This window comes from Chrysochloris asiatica, unplaced genomic scaffold (assembly GCF_000296735.1).
Source record: "Chrysochloris asiatica unplaced genomic scaffold, ChrAsi1.0 scaffold00060, whole genome shotgun sequence".
Taxonomy (NCBI): Eukaryota; Metazoa; Chordata; class Mammalia; order Afrosoricida; family Chrysochloridae; genus Chrysochloris; species Chrysochloris asiatica.
In genome coordinates, this window is record NW_006408578.1 from 15,906,534 (window position 1) to 15,914,188 (window position 7,655).

The following is a 7,655-nucleotide window of genomic DNA, read 5'->3' on the forward strand; positions in this document are numbered from 1 at the left end:
GTCATCATCTCTCCCTCCATCTCTGGCATCGTTGCTTCTCTCGTTAGGGTTCCATATTCAGCTCATGCTCATCTCTCTTTTTGTTACTCCCCCCTTTTTTGTTACACAACCTCTACCTTTACAGTTATGACAATCACAATTAGGTATGATAACAACTACTCACTATTGAATCAATGAACCCCATCCCCATCTCCTTTCACCTGACTCATCCAGATGAGAGGAAAACTATTCAGTGGGGATTCTACCTTCCCCTGCATGCTCTGAAACTAAACTCCCTCTTGAAAACTTATAAACCAGTCACTTCATGCCTTTTTAGTGACCTCCAACCCCCAATTTTAGTTGCCAATGTTTAAGTTGCCCATCTCTATCAAGGGGATAGGTTTGATCCTTGATGTGAAGATTCTGTCCCTCTTGGTTGGTATTTTGAGTTACTACATCCATAAGTCATGGAAGCAGCAGTCAAGAAATCAAATGACATATTGCATTAGGCAAATCTGCTTCACAAGATCTTTTTAAAGAGTTGAAGAGCAAAGATGTCAGCTTGAGGACTAAGGTGTGCCTGACCCAAGCCATGGTATTTTCAATAACCTCATATGTGAGGTTGGACAGTGAATAAAGAAGACCATAGAAGAATTTATGCTTTTGAGTTATGGTGTTGAAGGAGACTATTGAAAGTGCCATGGGCTGCCAAAAGAACCAACAGATCCATTTTGGAAGAAGTGCAGTCAGAGTGCTCCTTAGAGGCCAAGATGGCCAAACTTCATCTCTCATACTTCAGACATATTGTCAGGAGGCACCAGTCACTGGAGAAGGATATCATGTTTGGTAAGGTGAAGGGTCAGAGAAAAAGAGGAAGACTCCCAACGAGATAGATCGGCCAAGTGGCAGCATCAATGGACTCAAGTGTGGCAACAGTAGTGAGGTTGGCCCAGGATCAGGCAGTGTTTCATTCTGCTGTGCATAAGGTCGCTATGAGTCGGTACTGACTTGATGGCACCTAACAACAACAACACATCCGTAAGTATAGGTTGAGTTCATCAAGTTGTAGCAATTTACACTTGCTTCCTTTATTTTTATTAAAGGTCTTTTTAAACAGAAACTTTTGATGGATAGGTGAAAAGATCACTGAGGAAAATAAACCAAAAAACAAAGTGCATCTCAATTTAAGAATAAGGTTCTAATAAATGTACCAAATGACCCCAGAAGTTTCTTGTAAGTGCCAATGATTCTAAGCATAAGACCTCTTGACTCTCAGGTTTTCTAATTTGTTCCTGTTTGTCATCCTTCTCCCCTACTCCTTAGTCCTAAAGAAGAATGCCAAACTCTGAAGTATTCACACAGCACTGATAGGATATCTATATAAACTGCTGGTATACTCCTTACCTTATATGGTAGTCTTTTGTGTCCTACTAGAACTGCAAGGTTGGTGGTTCAAATTCACCAGTGGCTGCTCTTCAGAAACCCTATACAGGTTCCCTGAGTCAGAACCAACACCGAGGCACTTAACAACAACAACAACAGTACCTCACACTATTGGTTTTCAATGAAGCTTGATGGATGAATGAATGAATGTATGCATGCAGTAGTGTGAATGCTAGTTTAGCAGCTAACTGTTGTTGTTAACTGCTGGTAAGGTGATTGTGATTCATAGAAGCCCTGTATAGGGATTCTGAGGAGCAGCTGGTGGGTTTGAGCCAGCAACCTTGTAGTTAGCAGTCCAGTGCATGCTACAGTGCTACGCCAGGACTTGTAGTAGCTAACTAGGAAAATAATATCCCAGGCTTCAAGGTCAAGAGGAAAGGGAAAGAACCCAGAAAATCTTTTGAACCCTTTAAAGCAGATAAAAGTTAAAAATCAATTAACAATTCATTTCTAAATTAATTAGCAATTAGCAATTAATGTCCCTGGAGAAAGACATCATACTAGGAAAATTGGAGGATCGGCAAAAAAGAGGGAGAGCCCCAACAAGATGGAAGGATAGTAGCAGCAACAATGGACTCAAACATGGCACAGTTGTGAGGATGTCAGGACCGGGCAGAGTCTCCTTCTGTTGTGCATAGGGTCACTATGGGTTGGAACCAACAGTTCAGGATTTTAGAAAGCACTCTTAGCAACTAGAAATAGAAGTTTTCCTTAAACTTATTTTTAAACTGGGGGGAAAATAGCAAAGAAATACTAAATGATGAAATATTAAAAGCACTTCCTTTAAAAATTAAGACACCATTGCTGCTGTTGTTAAATGCTGTCAAGTCAGTTCTGACTCACAGAAACCCTTTATAGTGTTTACAGTGAGTGGCTGGTGGGTTTGAACTGCCAACCTGTGGTCAGCAGCCCAGTGTTTATCGTACAGAGCCACATGAGGACTTCTCCCCATTTTGGACGAACATTTTATTGAAGATCCTACCTAGTGCAATCAGATAAGAAACAGAAATAAATGACATTAGGACTACAATGTAAAAAACAAAAATGGTATTTTTTCCAGAAAGGGTATTTTTTTCAGATAACTCAAATATATGTTAGTTTAACAAAAATGCTGCACATACAATCAATACAAATCAATAGCTTATCTATACAACAGCAATGAGCAATGAAAAATACAAAAAATAAAAAAAATTACAACTTATAAACGCAACAAAAACATAAAACACCAAAGAATAAATTTAGCAGAAGACTAAAGGATAAGATAAATTTACATAAATAACACATCAACTTCAAGAACATTTTCCTAAAATAATACAAAAACAAATTGTAACAACCCTACAAATTGTCGTTAATGACTTTGCACCAAAGCATTTCTCAACTTCATTGAATGAAAATCTAATAGAAGAATTATTTGCAAAATAATCAAGATCAATTATGCTGAGAATATGCCAGATGGTAATACCTCACCTTACATGTGGAACATGCAGAGCAGTTAATGATTTAGCATGACCTTTCTAGCCATATTCCTCCATTCTGGGATGTACCATCAATCCTAGCCTCTATGCCTGTGATTTTGGACCCGTTTTGAACTAAGTTGTTAATGAAACAGGATTAAGGTAAAGTGGAACTAAGAAGTAAGGATTAAGGGATCACTGAGTCACTGTGGAATAATCACTAAACAGCTAACCACAAGGTGGGTGGTTCTAGCCTGCCAGTCATTCCAAGGGAGAACGATGAGGCTTTCTGCTTTTGTAAAGAATTGCAGCCTCAGAAATCCTATATACCTTCACTATGCATTGGAACTGCAAAGCTCAAACCCAACAGCCACTCCTTGGAAACTCTATACAAGGTTGCTGTGAGTCAGAACCAACTCAATGGCATTTAGCAACAACAATACCACCTTATTAGGGCATCCTGGTATGGTGCTGTAAGATAAACACTGGATTGCTAACCAAAAGGTCAGTGGTTCAAACCCACCAGCCACTCTTCAGAAACTCTACATTAGTGTGAATACATGGTCGTTATGAGTCGGAACCAACTTGAAAGCACATAGCACCAACAATAACACCTTACTAAGGGATGTGATTCAAGTCAACACCCTTAGTTTTCTTTTGGGGTATGATCTGAGTCCAGTACATAGGAATGCTTTGGAAAAGTGTTCTTTCTTGCTCTGGACCTGCAGCTGGCTGACCTCCAGTTCATGGGACTTGTAACCGCTCACCTGCCTTAATTGCCAGCTCCCTCCAAAGCCTTGCACATCAACAGCTTGTCACCTAACCTGAAGATTTGGGTTCCTCAGTCCCTGAGACTTCGTGGGTGAGGAGAATCCCCAGACTCACCTCTGAACTATAGATTTGGGACTTGCCAGCTTCCACAATTGCATGACCATTTTCTTGAAAGTTGTTGAGTTCTGTGAGACACTGTAGTAAGAACCCAGGGATGTATGCGAGGTGAAGAGTGGTGATTGATATCAGGGATCATGGAGTGGTATCACATGTTAGAAAAGTCAGACATTTGGGATATCTTTAACTTCCACCTCATTGGGACCAGCCTCATGCTGATCCTTCTCAAAAAAATTATGTATGCAGCCACATAGGAACGAAGCAGATTCTTGGTTGCAAACAATGGAAGTCAACTCTAGTTAATGTAAGAAAAGAAGAATTTTCTCAGAAGGTTACCAAGTAACTCATGTAACTGGAGCTGGGGGAGACTGGGAAGCCAGATTCAAAATGCAGGCATAAGTGGTGGAAGTTTGTGAAGGTCATGTCCGATGAGGGCACCACTGGGTCTGCCACTGCTGCCATTGCGGCTGTAAGTCCTAAATGCCCTTCTAGTCTAATTCCAAATCTCAGGTGTGAGCATACAGTACCAGGTGGAAATCACACACCTACTCATTTGCTGCCATCAGGGTGAACGTATATCTGACCTTTTGACTTCTGGGTTCCATAAACTGTAGGAAGGGGATTACATGGATGGGTAGGTGGGTGGACAGATGAATGAACTGAAAGGAAGACAGAAAAGAAGGGAGGAATGAGGGAGGCAAGAAGAGAAGAAAGGATAATGCAGGAAAGTCAGTTAAAAATTACCTCCAATTTTTATTGAAAGTCTGACTTGTGAACACCCATCTAAGGCCTCCTGTATCTAAATTTCTTAAGTTGATGGGGGAAAGGAGGCTAGGCAGGAATACTCCATTTAACCTGCACCCTATGTGAGCTTTTAAAATTTGAGAATCACTGCCATAAATAATGCAGGCCTGCAAATAAGGAAGTTTTTATCTTTCTGTAACTTTCAATGACTTTGACTTTGTTATTTGAAGGTTTGGGACATGTCCTAAAGAATTTCAATTTCTTTTGCTTCCTAATTGTTTCTTTCTTTCTTGCACTCTGGCTGTAGAATTGATTTTAATAAACTTTTAGAAAAGACAAATATATCAGTTTTCAACATAATCTCCTTGCTTTTCAATCCACTTTGTCCATCTGTCAACAAGTTTTCATATTCCCTTATTTTAAAATGTTTTAAGCAGACCTGTGAGTCATGAATGCATCGTTGTCTTCACTTCTTTATCAGAGGTGAATCTTCATCCTCAAAAGACTGCTTTCAGAGGACCAACTATGTGAAAGTCCAACGGAGCCAGATTAGGACGATAGAGAGAGTACTTTAACACCTCAAAACAAGTTTTTGCAGAGTATCAACAGTGTGGGCATAGGTGTGCAACCTTGCATTGTCACTTAAGATCACAAGGTATTTGGATAGCAGTCCTCTGCACTTAATCCAAAAGTTAGGTTTCAGCTCTCCAGTGAGCATCTTAGAGCACTGTTGATTGTTGAGCCTTTTTCTTGATAGTGTTCCAATACTGGCCCTTGAGAATCTCAGAAAACTATAAGCATCCATTTTCCAGCTGATGGTTAAATTTTTAATTTTTTCTTGGTTGGTGATTGAGATGTTTCCATTCCATAATCTGCCCTTTATTCTCAGGCTCATAATAATGAATCCATGTTTCATCACCAGTTATGACTTTTAAAGCTTTTATTGTGAATTGAGTGATAGTTTACATGGGAGAGCATTGGTTTTGCACTCATCCTATCATATTTTGTTTCATTGCAATGATTGCAATCCCCTCCATGCATCATCATTTAATAGTATTTGCTTCTATTTCCTGTTTTATTTATTTGTTTGTTTTCTGATGTACACAAAAACACTCAGAAATATATAATCATTTAAACAATAAAAGGGCACATTCTACAAGCCTGTCTCCTGACTTCCAGCACACAACCTTTCTCCTTCCATGAGTCTAGAGTCCTCATCTGCTTTATCTCTCCATGTTATCGTCTCTGCCTCTATCTCAGGTGTCGCTGCTTCTCTATTTAGAGTCCCATAGTTAGAATCCCATAGTCCACTCATGCTGCTCTCCCTTGATGGTCCTAGAGTCCTCTGTTTCTGGAATGTAAGATTAATTACTCCTCCCTTTATGTTACAAAACTTCTACTTTTATAGTTGTGACAATCACAATTAGTTGTGATAACGATTACTCACTATTGAATCAAAAGAATCCTATCCCCATCTCCTTTCACCAGACCTGTCTAAACAAGAAGAAAACTATTCAGTGGGGACTCTATCTTCCCCTGCACAGTCTTAAACCAAACTCCCTCTTGAAAACTTGAAAGCCAGTCACTTCATGCCTTTATAGCCACCTCCCCTCCTTTTAGGTAGCCAATGTCTAAGTTGACTGTCCCTATCAACCCTGTGTACAGAGGGGATAGAATTGATACTTGATGTGAAGACTCCTTTCCTCTCAGTTGGTATTTTGAGCTACTACATCCATAACTTTAAGGAGCTCTGGTAGCATAGTGGCTATGAATCGGGCTGCTAATCTCACAGTCAGCAGTTCGAAACTACCAGCTGTTCCACGGGAGAAAGATGAGACTTTCTGAGCCTGTAAAGATTTACAGCCTTGGAAACCTTATGCAGGGTTGCTATGAGTCAGAACCAACTCCACGGTACATAACAACAACATCCATAACTTCATGTCAAGTTCATCAAATTGTAGCAAGTTACACTTGCTTCCTTCATCAAATTTCCTTGGTCCATCAAGCCATCAAAGCTAGGTTAAATGGGTACTATCTGATAGTTTGGACATTCTTGTGTGTCTCCCTTCACTTCATATCAGTTGGACGCTTCACTCTCTGCTCTAGCCCTCCATGGTTAGGTTAATGTCCATTGACTGAGGAGTTCCCAAGTCTCCACAAACCTTGGACCAAGCAGCCGTTCCTCTTCTCTGTCTCATCACGAGGTCGACAGGAGTTTATGGAACATGGTCAAACTCAGTCCTTATCTTCATTGCTGCCTTTTCCCCAGTTATACTCACAAGTAGACCAACATTGTCACCATCAAGCTTACATGTCTGCTTTTGTGATCCCTTTGAGTTTCAGCCTTTGTGGGGGGGTTGTCCTGCAGGGATTTGATGGCTCCCTGGTGAATAGCTTACTTATTCTTATAATAATCAAACAGACTGCCATTTTTCATTTTGTTTTTACTTGCTGGTCTTTCTTTCAGGAAGTATCTTCCATTCCTCTAGCCACTCTGGGTTGGTCTGCATGTCCTTTCAAGTGGGAATATCCCACCTCAGAAAAATCTGAATGGAGCTCAGGATTCCACCTAAGATCTTATATACTACAAGGGCTCCACAAGATGCCTGTTTCACTGGGCAAGTTCTAGAACCCCCTTTAGGTATTCCAATCATTTATAGGCTGAAGATGGGCTTACAAGCTTTCTGTAGTAATGTTTCCTGATATTCCTTTCTATCCCACACAAGTATCTCTTTCACAATAGTAGATAAGGGAAACCTAATTGTTTCTTTATAAACTTATTTACCTCTATACATTTCTTGAAGTTGCATACTAACCTAGTTCAATTTAAGAATTGAACTTAGTTCAATTTAAGAATGAGTAATTTTGTTATGTGAATTCTTTGTTGTTGTTGTTAGGTGCCATCAAGTTGCACCGACTCGTAGTGAGCCTATATACAACTGAATGAAACACTGCCTGATCCTGGGCCAACCTCACAATTGTTGCCACGCTTGAGCCCATTGATGCTGCCATTTAGCCAATCCATCTCGCTGGAGGTCTTCCTCTTTTGCTCTAACCCTCCACCTTACAAAACACAATATCCTTCTCCAGCAACTGGTCCCTCCTGACAATATGTCCGAAGTATGAGAGACAAAGTTTGGCCATCCT

At 40.2% G+C, this 7,655-nt stretch overlaps 1 pseudogene; it reads right to left on the bottom strand.

Moving 5' to 3' along the window:
* Nucleotides 1–4,226, bottom strand: part of LOC102836076 — a 53,044-nt pseudogene extending 48,818 nt beyond the window's left edge.
* Between the last annotated feature and the right edge of the window lie 3,429 nt (nucleotides 4,227–7,655).